The sequence below is a fragment of the Cervus elaphus genome, chromosome 7 (genome assembly GCF_910594005.1).
Source record: "Cervus elaphus chromosome 7, mCerEla1.1, whole genome shotgun sequence".
Lineage (NCBI taxonomy): Eukaryota > Metazoa > Chordata > Mammalia > Artiodactyla > Cervidae > Cervus > Cervus elaphus.
The window spans coordinates 17930130-17943168 of record NC_057821.1 but is presented as its reverse complement, the minus strand read 5'-3'; the positions used below and the strand labels follow the sequence as shown (position 1 = coordinate 17943168).

Here is a 13039-nt window from a genome sequence, read left to right as displayed (position 1 = left end):
ACACCTGTTTAACGCTATGCCACTCCATCTCTGAAAAATGTCAAAATGTTAGCTTGTGTTTTGGTAGTAAACACGCCAGAGTGTATATCCATTTATCAGACTGCCAGGTTAAGAGACTGAGCAAGAATGGGGAGGTGGGGCTGGGGAGTTTGGACATATAGAATACAGGCGTCCAGTAGGGACATTAAGTGTTTTATTAAAAAAAGGGGGGGAGGGGGGACAGGGGATCAGGGAAGAGACAGTAAGGTGGGATTTTGTAAAAATACGTATTCCCAAGCCCTGGTTCTAACTTCCACAAAGCTTACCTTTGTTCTAACCTACAAAGAACCTAAGCAAGGTCTTCATTAACAATTCTATGAGAACATGGACAAATAAAAATAATTTGAGATTGTGAGCACATTTCTTCTTTGAGTTTAATTTTACAATAATGTCTTATGTAATTTTTAACCAAAAATTACCTATACAATAACAGTATTCATTGATAGGCCAAGCACCTGAATTTACAATGAAAACCTACCCTTGAAAAAATCATCACCCAGATTTGCCCTCAACCCTTAACACTTTCGAAGACCATGTGCGTTTACGTTGTAGCACTTATTGTGGTTGTACTTTTATACTTAAGTGTTTCTTTGATTCATATGTGCCTCTTTCCCACTCCCTTCCCCCAACTAAATTATAAATTCTTGAGAGCAGGAAGTCTGTCTTTGCTTACTGTTTTTTATCATTGTATTCACAGTACACAGTTGCCTGGCACATTTAAGAGTGCTTGATAAAAATTCAGTAGAAGAATTAATGTGGTAGTAGTAGCTATTTTTTTTTAATTAACTCTGAATACTTAGCAATTTATAAGTGAGTAAAAGCTGTGTATTGCTGATTGTATTTCCTGGGTGCTTAATACTTCAGAAGCTGACTGTCCTCTTGCTTCTGTCCTGGATCTTTATCTATAAGGCACTGTCTATAGCAGTGAGTGAATATCAAGGCTTTCATCATTTCAACAGTATTCCAGAAAAGTGGTTGGTGCCAGGCTAGGAGGGGGACACTGCCCCTAAAGCTCCTACAAGAAAAACAGGATGGGAAGGGAACAGTGCATTGACTTTAGAGTTAACAATAAAAAACTTTAGGGACTCTGATTTTCAGATGGCTCCTTTTCTCCTTTCAGCCAGATTTTATAGGCATTTTGAAGCAAAATTAAGCCCCAAATCCCTCTGATTTAGCTGAAGGAATAATTCAGCCTTTCATAGCCCAGCATCCTGTTGTCACTTCATCACAATTCTAAATAAAGTGGTCAATTTTATTTCTGGAAGGAGACAACCAAAAGAGTTGCCATTGGAAAAGGAAGGAGTGGTGCTTTCACTTTTTATTTTGTATATTTTTTGTTTGAACATTCTGACCATGAAAATGCATTTTATATAAAATACAAATATTTTATATGCATATAAAATATGTACACATACAGGGAATTTTTATGTCAGTGAGACTTCTCTGGTGCTGAGAATTGTAGACCAGATTTTTTTTCCCCTTCTGTATACTGTTATGTATTAAAAAAATTAATTTTTAAGAAAAGTTATCACTCAGGGCATTCCTGTCTTCACGGTCATCAGTTTTCTGTTATTACAAATAGGTCTTGCTGCTCTTCCCTCAAGACTTCCTAAATTCCTCTATTTCCATCAAGGTGAGGCAATATACATTGACTCTTCTGTTCCTCTTCCCTAGCTGTAGTTCCTATCTCTGTGGAGCGGGTTATGCATTTCCATTCATGCTGAATGGGCACTTAGACATTAAATTATATAAATCAAGATACCTGTCTTCACAAAGCTTACTTTAATGCAGGTATAGAAAAGATACCACAAAGTCTTTGTTGCATTCAAAGGGACACAAGATAACATATCTAGATGTGTTGATTAAAAGCTTTACAGGCTTTTGTTCCTTCCACTCATAAAGGATCAGGCAAGAAAAGTGTTTTGTAGTAAACAAGGGAAATGAACATGTTTAAGAGAAGCGAATGAACAAAGTGAAAAGAGAGACAGAGGGACTTCCCTGGCCTTTCAGTGGTTAGGACTCTGTGCTTCCACTGCCGGGGGCACGGGTTCGATCCTTGGTTGGAGAACTAGGATCCTGAGTGCTGCACAGTGTGGGCCACCCCAGCTCCCAACCCATCAAAGAAAAGAGACAGTTACATTATGGTAGAGGAAGATAGCAAAAAAATTAAATCAACCATGTTGAGGTACTGTTTTCTTTCATCTTCTCTGATACTTTGCCCTGCTAAAGTTCTATCCAACCCTCCATAGCCTGCCTACATAAGAATGATTATGATGACATTTACCCACTCTAACCCCCTTATCTTCATTTTTTTTCAGGAGCAATTGCAGAAGTCTAAAGATTTCTAGAAGGAAGGACCACAGAAGACATTTTTGTTCAAGGGAGGCAGGGACAGAAGCCATAGGAACAATGAGTGCCCCTGGGGCCAGTGGGCAGCATCACCTCTAGGGTCTGACTTCCAGAAGGTGCATATGATTGCTGGAGCAGGAATGGCTTGTGGAGAAGGTCCTGTTTATTTCACTGCCAGGAAATGGTGAGTTGGGTGAGTAAAATGTTATTTATGTCTGTATCTTTGTACCAGTAGAGGAGGAGCAAGATGAGGATAGGCACAGAAAGCATATATTTTAAACTTGCCACTCCTCATCTCAAATTATCTCCTAACTTCTATCTCTCATTTTGAGATTTCTTTTTATTTATTTATGGCTGCGCTGGGTGTTCGTTGCTGCATGCAGGCTTTGTCTAGTTGTGTCAAGTTGAGGCTACTCTTTAGTTGTGTGTGGTCTTCTTATTGTGGTGTCTGCTCTTGTGGAGCACAGACTCTAGAGTGAGCGGGTTTCAATAGTTGTGGCGCACAAGCTTAGATGCCCCATGACATGTGAAATCTTCCCAGACCAGGGATCAAACCCATGTCCCCTGCATTGGCAGGCAGATTCTTTTTCGCTGAGCCACCAGGGAAGCCTTCATGTCTCATTTTATGCCCTGATACTTATGTTACAGCTGTGGGATTCAGACCTTCTTATCCGTCCCAGGCCCTGGGCCCAATGTTCCTAGCTAATAGAACATCTCCCATCTCAGTTTTAGCCTTCCTTACTGTTCCATACAAGAATCAGGGTAAAAATTGGGTATGTCCTTGGAGGAATGGAAAGTGTTAGTCACTCAGTCGTGTCTGATTCTTTTGAGACCCTTGAACTGTATGTAGCCCGCCAGGCTCCTCTATCCTTGGAATTTTCCGGGCAAGAATACTGGAGTGGGTTGCCATTTCCTTCTCCAGGGGACCTTCCTGACCCAGGAATTGAACTCGGGTCTGCCGCATCGCAGGCAGATTCTTTACTTTCTTGGCCACCAAGGAAGCCCGTCCTTGGAGGAGTGGGATATAAATAGACAAAGGAGTCTTAAGAAAGTGGGGACAATCACAGAGGATATGTTTGAAAAATTCTGGGATTTCGGATTTCAAGACAACTATTAGCAGTTTCCATTCAGTCTTACTTTTCTTCTACACACAATGAAACTTTTGGTATACAGAAAGAAGCAAGCATTTCAAAATACCAAGGAAACACCTTATTCTCTGTGCATCTAAAATGCCTGTAGGTGCTTCTTTTACTCCCTTTTGTGCTTTGAAACTGGACTCATGAACACAGGATGAGAACCTGACTTTTAGGTCCTTCAAACTCTGAGCTTTATTTAAATCTGAGCTGCCCCAACTCTAGATTTACCTTTAAAACTGTTATTAGCCTAGTTTTACTTATGATTTGTAAACCTGGTACTTTTAGAGCCCTTGAGGTCTACTGCCCAAATAAATCTGTAGTTTGGATAACTTTGAGGACTATTCATAACACTATAAATATAAAGAACTTCATAATGTACAGCCAAAACCATCAATAGAAGAAGAAAGAAGGAGTAAGGAGTGAAAAAAATCTCACAAGGCCTCTTTTTGCTGAACTTACATTCATTAAGGACTACTCATTCCTCAGGCATGACCCTGTGGATGAAGCAGTGGAAAGCAGCCTGGTGCCAGGGCTGCCAGCACTTTGTCACCACTACTTTCTATCCCTTGCTCCAGCTCAAAATCTGTTTTTCATCAGCTACCACATTCCTCTGCTCAGGGACAATCAATGGTATGGGTCACAGCTTTCATTCCAAAATGATGACTCACCTACCTACCAGCCTCTGGTTTGCTGCTTAGACCTCCCTTTGTCAATGATGTCTGGGGGTCCACCTCTGAGATATGCTGATCTGGGGCATGGGCAAGGGAAAGCAAACATTTTCTAGAATAATATTTTTCCATTTGGAAAAAAATTTTCCCTTTTAAAATTTGATATGCTACAGTTCATATATGTTATTAATGAGTAATAATTATTAATACAATTACTGATTAATAATAAACCTTTTTAATTGAAATATTCATATAACATTAAATTTCACATAACACGATTCATCATTTTAAAGTGTACAGTCCAGTGGTTTTTATTATCTTGAAGCTTGTGCAGTAACCCCCATTGTCTAACTCCAGAATATTTCCATCACTCTCTTAAAAACACATCCCAATTAGCAGACATTCCCAATTATCCCCTGTCCCAAAGCCACCAGCAATCATCAATCTGCTTTGTGTCTTTATGAATTTACCTATTCTGGACAATTCATTATAAATAGAGTCATATAATATGTGGTCTTTTGTGTTTGGTTTCTTTCACTTAACATTTTCAAGGTTCATCCATGTTGTGCAATGTATCAGTAATTCATTAGTATTTTGTAAGTGTAAGTGTTAGCTGCTCAGTCATGTCTGACTCTTTGCAACCCCATGGACTGCAGCCCGCCAGTCTCCTCTGTCCATGGGATTCTCCAGGCAAGAATACTGGAGTGGGCTGCTGTTGAATAATATTCCCCTATATAGATATACCACATTTTGTTTGTCCATTAGTTGGTAGACATTTGGATTATTTCCACTTTTTGGCTATTATGCTGCTGTGAACATTTGTGTACAGGTATTTGTGTGGATGTGTTTTTCAGTTCTCTTGGATATGTACTGGCAACTGTTTTTAAAAAATACAGTTTTTATTAAAGTATAAAGTGCATACAAAAAACAAAAACACACACACCACAAGTGTTAAGCTCAGTACTTTTCACAAAGTGAACACTTTGTGTAATGCTTTGGGTAATCAACACCCAAATCAAAAAATGGAATGTGACCAGCACCCCTGAAGCCTCTCTCATATTCTCTTGGCAGTCACTACTTTCCTGAATGTAACTGCTATCTAAAGTGGGTTTTGTTTTTGTTTTATGCAGGTGAAATTCACATAACATAAAGTTAGCCACTTTAAAGTGAACAATTCAGTGGCATTTAGTACATTCCCAATGTTGTACATCCAAAACCTCTGTCCAGTTCTAAAACATTTTCACTACCACAGAATAAAACCACTATACAGTTAGTTCCCATTCCTGCCTCTCCTGGCAATCACCAGTTTTCTTTCTGTCTTTCTGGATTTAACATATTCTGGATATTTCATACACATGAAGTCATACAATAGTGATTTTTCTGTTTTCTTTCACTTGTAATAGTGTTTCTGAGGTTCATGTATCAGTGTTCCATTATTGTTTTATGGCTGAATAATATTCCACTGTCTGTGTATACCACAATTTATTTATACATTCATCTGTTGATAGACATTTAGGTTGTTTCCACCATTTGGCTGTTGTGCACATTACTGTTGCAAACATTTATGCATAAGTACTTGTTTTGAGTACCTGTTTTCAGTTATTTTCAGTATGTACCCAGAAGTGGAATTGCTGGGTCATATGTTATTATATATTTAACATTTTTAGGAACCACCAAACTGTTTTCCCAGCACCTGAATCATTTTACATCCCTTCCAACAATCCAGTTTCTCCATATTCATGTGTGCATGCATGCTTAATCACTCAGTTGTGTCCAACTCTTTGTGACCCCATGGTCTGTAGCCCCCAAGTCTCCTCCATCCATGGGATTATCCCAGCGCAAAAATTCTGGAGTGGGTTGCCATTTCCTCCTACAGGGATCTTCCTACCCAAGAGTCAAACCCATGTCTCCTTTGGCTCCTGCATTGGCAGGCAGATTCTTTACCACTGCGCCACCTGGGAAGTCCCTCCATATTCATAGCACTGGTTAAATTCCTTTTTCATGTATTATAACCATCCCAATATTTTATTGTGGTTTTGCTTTGTATTTCTTGATGACTAATGATATTGATCATCTCTTTGTGCTTTTTGGCCATTTATATATCTTTTTTGGAGAAATGTCTAATAAAGTTCTTTCCCATTTTTTAATTGTATTATTTGCTTTTTATTGTAGAATTATAAGAATTTTTAATATATTCTGGATACTAGACCTTTATCAGATACATGATTTGAATATATTTTCTCTCATTCTGTAAGTTGTCTTTTCACTTGATTTTGTTGGCTCTTTTTTTCCTAGTCCCTCAAGGTGTACGAGTGAGGTTGCTGATTTGAAATCTTTTTAAAAATGTATACGGGACTCGGGTGGCAGTCCAGTATTAAGACTTTACCTTCCAGTGCAGGGGGTGTGGGTTTGATCCCTCATTAGGGAGCTAAGATCCCACATGCTTGTGGCCGAAATCCCAAAACATAAACCAGAAGCAATATTGTAACAAATTCACTAAAGACTTAAAAAAAATATTCATAGCTATAGTTTCCTTTGAGCACTATTTTCACTGTACTCCATATATTTTGATATGTTGTGTTTTTATTTTCACTCATCTCAAAGTATTTTATAATTTCTCTTGTGAGTCCCTCTTTGAACTGTTGGTTCTTTAAGAGTGTGCTGTTTAATTTCCACAGTTTGTGAGTTTTCCTCCTGTTACTGATTGTTAGCTTTATTCCATTGTGGTTGGAGAAGATGCTTTGTATAATTTTAATCTTTTTAAATGTACTGAGACTTGTTTTGTGACCTAACATATAATCTATCCTGGAAAATGTTTTATGTGAGCTTGAGAAGATTGTGTATTCTGCTGTTTTTGAATGAAGTATTCTGTGTATATCTGTAAGATTTAGTTAATTTAGTATTGTTCAAGTCCTCTATTTCCTTAGTGAACTTCTGTCTAGATGTTCTGTTCATTATTAGAGCATTGGAATCTCCCAGTCTCCCACTATTGTTGTAGAACTGTTTCTCCCTTCAATTGTGTCAATATTTGATTCATAATTTTGGGTTTCTGTTTGATATATATGCATTTATAGTTTCTATATCATCTTAATGAGCTGACTCTGTCAATGTATAATGACTTTCTTTGCCCTTTAACAATTTTCTATTTTTTTATTTAAAGTCTAATTTTAACATGGCTACCTCAGCTCTCTTTTGGTTACTATTTGCATGGAATATCTTCTTCCATCCTTTCAACTTATGTGTGTGTTAGGATCTAAAGTGAGTTTAAAGTGAGTTTCTTGTAGACATCATATAGTTGGATTTTTTTTTTCATCCATCTGCCAGTTCCTGTTTTTTAATTGATGGGTTTAATTTCTTTATATTTAAGGTGGTTATTGGTAAGAAAGAACTTATGATATCTTGCTATTTATTTTCTTCTATCTTATGTCTTATCTTGTATCTTTTTTGTTCCTCAGTTCCTTCAATACTGAATTTTGTTTGATTAATTTATTCCCAATGTATTGTTTTGATCCTCTCTTTATTTCCTTTTCTATATATATTTTAGGTTTCCTCAGTGGTTACCATGGGGATTATAATTAACATCTTAAATTTTATAACAATCTCATTTGACTTGATACCAACTTAGCTTCAATACTGTACAAAAAATTCTTATTCTGTTCCTGTATAGCTCCATCTCTCTCCGTATGTTTTGTCACAAATTATATCTTTATATATTATGTGCTGATTAACTAGTTTCATAATTATTGTTTGTTTTTTAATTTATTTTAATTGGAGGCTAATTATTTTACAATATTGTAGTGGTTTTTGCCATACATTGACATGAATCAGCCTGTGTGTTTGTCTTTTAAATCATGTAGGAAACAAGGAGAGTGGTCACAGACCAAATAATACTGGCTTTTATATTTACCTATGTTACTTTCCCAGATTTCTTTCTCTCTTTGTATGGCTTTGAGTTATTGAGTTACTGTCTGTTGTCCTTTCATTTCAACCTAAAGACTTCGCTTTAGCATTTCTTGTAGGGCAGGTCTAGTGGTGATAAACTCTCTCAGCTTTCACTCTCTAGGAAGGCTTAAGGTTTTAATTTCCTCTTTGTTATGAAGGATAGTTTTGTTGGATACAGATTCTTGGTTGAGAGTTTCTTCCTTTAGCATTTTATGCCACCCCAGTCTTCTGACCCCCATGACTTTTGATGAGAAATCAGCTGTTAATCTTATTGAAGATCCCTTGTACATGATGAGTCACTTCTCTTGTGCTGCTTTCAATATTCTCTCTTTGTCTTTTGTCACTTTGATTGTAAAGTGACTTGGTTTGGATCCCTTTGAGTTTGGTCTGTTTGGAGTTTGTTCTACTTCTTGGATGTGTAAATTCTTGTCTTGTTGAATTTGGAGAGTTTTCAACCATTATTTTTTGCCTCTTTTCACTCTCTTCTCTTTCTGTAACTCCCATAATGCATATGTTGGTCTGTTTGTTGGTGTCCTATGCATCCTTTAGGCTCTGTTTATTTTTCCTAACCCTTTTTTCTTTCTGATACTCACATAATTTCAGTAGTTCTCTCTTCCAGTTTACTCATTTCTCTCCTGCCAACTGGAATCTAAAACTGTTGAACCCCCATAGTCAGTTTTTCATTTCAACCACTGTACTTTTCAGCTCTAGAATTTTATTTGGTCCTTTTTATATCTTTATATTGATACTTGTTGATTCTCCTGGGTTTTTTTTTTGGTCCATTGTTTTCTTTAGCTCTTTGAACATATCCAAGACAGTTGATTGAAAATATTTGCCTAGTAAGTCCAGTGCCTGGGCTTCCTTGGTGATGGTTTCTATAAATTTCTTTTTTTCCTATGAATGAACCATATTTTCTTTATTCTTTTTATACCTTGTGATTTTTTTGTTTAAAACTGGACATTTTGACTATTACAACGTATCAGCCTGGGAATCAGATCCCCTTCCCAGGGTTTGCTGTTGATTATTGAAGTCTGTAGCCATCGTTTGTTTATTGAATTTTCCAAACTGTTTTTGTTAAGACTGTGTGTTTGTGTGTGGTCCTTAAATCTCTGTTCCATTATCACAGCAGTCAGTGACCTGATGGAGATTTCTTTAAATGCCTGGAGTGGAAAATTGAACAAAAACAGACTAAAATCCCACCTCACCTGGTCTTTGCAGACACTGATCTGGGGGGCAATACTTCAGTGCTAAGCCAATTTTTCTAGAACTCTGCCTTAACCTTCACCTTCTGGCTGCATGAAGCCCAAAGTTTAGCTGAACATGCAAGCCTAAGGTCCTCTCAGGTCTTTTCTGAACCTTTTTCTGTCCCTGGGCATGTATTTTTCATGCTGAATTTCCCCATACACCTGGTAGCCATTTAGAGTTCTTATTTCCCTGTGTGTCTTCCTCCTCAGTCTTCTCCCTTCCAGACTTCTGGATGTGTCTCCTGCTTGTTCCATTCATTGTTTCTTTATCTAGGCAGCCACTGGTAGTTTATGTCTTTAAATGCTTTCAGTGAATGTTTTGAAAGCTGCTCCAGCTTGAGGGAAGCAAAACAGGGTCAGCCTTACCACAGATCCTTCAGGGAACCACCAAACAAGGCAAAACTCACAGCTAAAATCTTTTGAGAACAAGGTGCATGCTTTCAAATAGGTGCAAGCCTATTGCTTTCTCCTGGCACTAGCAAGCTGTACCAGGAGTGTGGACTGCCACCAGTCCACCAGTGGCCACCTCCAAGCAGTTGAATGAGGCATGTTAGATAGGTAAGCAAAAAAGCTGCAGTGCTTTTTTACTGAAATTTTGCGTTACTTTTTTCATTAAGCACACCACTGGTTGGACTCCATTGTAAAATTTTTATTAGATTCCAAAGTTCTCAAGAAGTTGATTCTGTCAGTTTTTGCCAGCTTAATGATAACTTCAGTGGAGGAACTGATTCTTGGAGCTCCCTGCTCTGCCATTTCTGTGACGTTACAGTATGTTACTTTTTGAGGAACTGTCAATCTGTTTTCCACAGCAGCTATACCACTTTACATTCCTACCAGAAATGTGAGGTTTAATTTTTTCCACATCTTTCCAACACTTTTAAAAATATATATTTATTTTTTAATTTTTAAAATCTATTTGTTTATTTTTGGCTATGCTGGGCCTTCATTGCTGTGCATGGGTTTTCTCTAGTTGTGACAAGTGGGAGCTACTCTCTAGTCATAACGTGTGGGCTTCTCATTGCAGTATCTTCTCTTTTTACAGAGCATTGGCTCTAAGGCACACGGGCTTCATTAGTTGTGGCACATGGGCTTAGTTACCTCATGGCACGTGGAATCTTCCCAGACCAGGGATCAAACCCTTGTTCCTTGCATTGGCAGGAGGATTTTTAACCACTGGACCTCCAACACTTGTTACTTTCTGTTTTTCTTTTTTAATTATAGCCATCCTAGTGGGTATGAAGTGGTATCCTTATTGTTTTGATTTGCATTTCTTTAATGATAATGATGTCAAGCATCTCTTCATGTGCTTATCAGCCATTTGTGTATCTTCTTTGGAGAACTGTCCAAATCCTTAATTAGGACTATTTTGGTTGTAACAGAAACTGAACTCACACAGCTTAAGAAAAAAAAAAAAAGACTAGGTGGTAATTTGTGGTTTGGTAACTGGGAAACCAAGTCAGAATTAGATCCAGGATGTCAGAGGTATCATTGGGCCTCTTTGTTCCCCATTTCCTCAGCTCTGCTTACCTTCTCATTTTCTCTTCATCAAGGGGCAAGTTAACCCCTGCAGTCTCAAGTTGCAATTGTTTTTACAGGCTTCTATGTAGGAAATGAGAGTGTATCCTTCCTTATAGCTCCAAAAAAATCTCAGGGAGGATGTTGATTCATATGAATTGGGCTACATTTCTATCTTTGAACAATTACTGTGGCCAAGTGGATGAAGTATCCAGACCAAGCCCTGGTCATTAGCTCACCCTGGGAAGGCAGGGTCTACCTTACTGAGGAATCTAGACTAAGTTGAATTAATGTGCACTAAGGAAAATGAAATTCTCCAAAAGAAATGCTTCTAAGTAGAAAATAAAATGTTCATTCAGTACCTTCTTTGTTTGTAGCCGCCGCCTTTGTGGCTTTTTATCAAAGGATAGGTGCTCAGGTTTTTATCTCCACTAAGATACTAGTAATTGCTGCCTTTTTTTTGGTGGTGAGGTGTGGGGTATAAGAGATTAGAAATAAAGACCTTATAGCTCTACGTGTTCCAAAAGCTCAGGAGAAGAGGAGAAAGAACCCAATCATTTAGGAGTTGGGAAGAGGATAGAACTTGGCTCCTGATTCTGTGAACTTGAACTTCATAGAGGAACTGAAAGACTTCTCTATAAAAAGGTAAGCATTTGCATTTATTTAAATTCATAAGATTAAACTGTTTTAGTCTTATTACAAAGTCTCATGACCTGGAAGAACTATTTTTGTATATTATATAAAAAAAAAATTACCCCCAGACCTTAGTGATAAGATGAGGAAGTTGCAGATAGTTTCCACCAAGGAGCACTGTCACCATCTATCAGATTTGTAAGTAAGCTGACCACCAAGTTTCACTCCTCTTCTCTGTTTCCAGCATATGGATACATTTTTCATGCTGCCGATTATTTGGAGGTCATTTTTTAAAATAGTTTCGGATGAAATGCACATTCCCAAGTAATACTTGAGAAGCCAAATCCATCTTTGCATGGAAAACCATCATTTAAAGCTGTTATTGATTTCTTCACAAATGTATGTTAGGGCTTCCCTGGTGGCCCAGCGGTAAAGAATCCGCCTGCGATGCAGGAGATGCAGGAGACATGAGTTCGATCCCTGGGTTGGGAAGATCCCCTGGAGGAGGGTATGGCAACCCATTCCAGTATTCTTGCCTGGGAATTCCCTTGGGCAGAGGAGCCTGGTGGGTTACAGTCCACAAGCATATGTTTGAAGGCAGCCATGGTGAAGAGTCAAGAAGTCCTTTCTGACTGTCTTGATTCTGAATTAGTCCAGCTGATGCCACTGAATCACAAAATGTAGTTTTCTCAGTTGTGCTAAGCAGCTAACCACAAGTAGCTAATACAGAGTGCTCTCAACAGCTTCATCTGATGGCAAGTTGATGCTGGGAAACAAGGGAAAAGTTGGACAGACTCTTGAAAGCTTCATAAATAATGTTGATTATGCAGCAGCAATTACCTACAAGTGGGATGATTAGTGTATTATAAGAAAGTATTTCAGTTTTGTGTGTATGTTTCTATTTTTGTGGGGTTTTTTTTTGTTTTCACTTTTTGTTTATAAACTATAGAAAGTAAAGCTTTCTATTTGGAGGGGATATTCAAAACATGGAGTGAGAAAGCACAAGGGCTATGGGTAATAAAGGTTGAAAAACACAATGATAAAGAGCTAAGACTGATTTTTCAGTAATATACATAACTGAGCGAAACCTTTCAAAGGAGTCATTGTAGATACAAATTTTGATAATGCCTTAAAAGTCACAAGCATATGACCATGTACTTGAACAAGTCTACTATAGTATAAAATGAGTGATTTATAGTTGTAATTAAAACTCATTGCAGCACTAACCTGACACATGATAACAACCACATCAGTAAGGTGCTTTATAGTTTATATAACACTTTCCTGCAGTCTCTCCTTTGCCATATATTTAATGATGGCATAATTGTGTTACCTGCTAATTCGACTTAATTAGTAAGTTCTTGTGAATGACTGTAATTAGAGGTACTGATTTACTGCCCAAGCAAATTTTCAGTTCTCTTTTTACTTTATTAGTTACCTAATATTTATAATCAGGATCAGTTTAAATTGTATTCCATTTTGCATCTTACATGCTGATTCTTATGTATATTAA

The 13039-nt window shown here is 37.7% G+C and overlaps 1 protein-coding gene across 3 annotated transcripts in view; it reads left to right on the top strand.

Moving 5' to 3' along the window:
• Nucleotides 1-218: 218 nt before the first annotated feature.
• The window catches only part of CRIP3 (cysteine rich protein 3), a 23240-nt gene continuing 10419 nt past the window's right edge, over nt 219-13039 (top strand). For 2 of the 3 annotated variants that reach the window (XM_043907542.1, XM_043907541.1), the window contains exons 1-3: nt 220-1672; nt 2358-2581; nt 11421-11538. The gene's annotated coding sequence lies outside the window, so the exon portion shown is untranslated. Of the gene's footprint in view, nt 1673-2357; nt 2582-11420; nt 11539-13039 lie in introns of all 3 variants that reach the window. The other variant, XM_043907539.1, reaches the window with a different exon arrangement.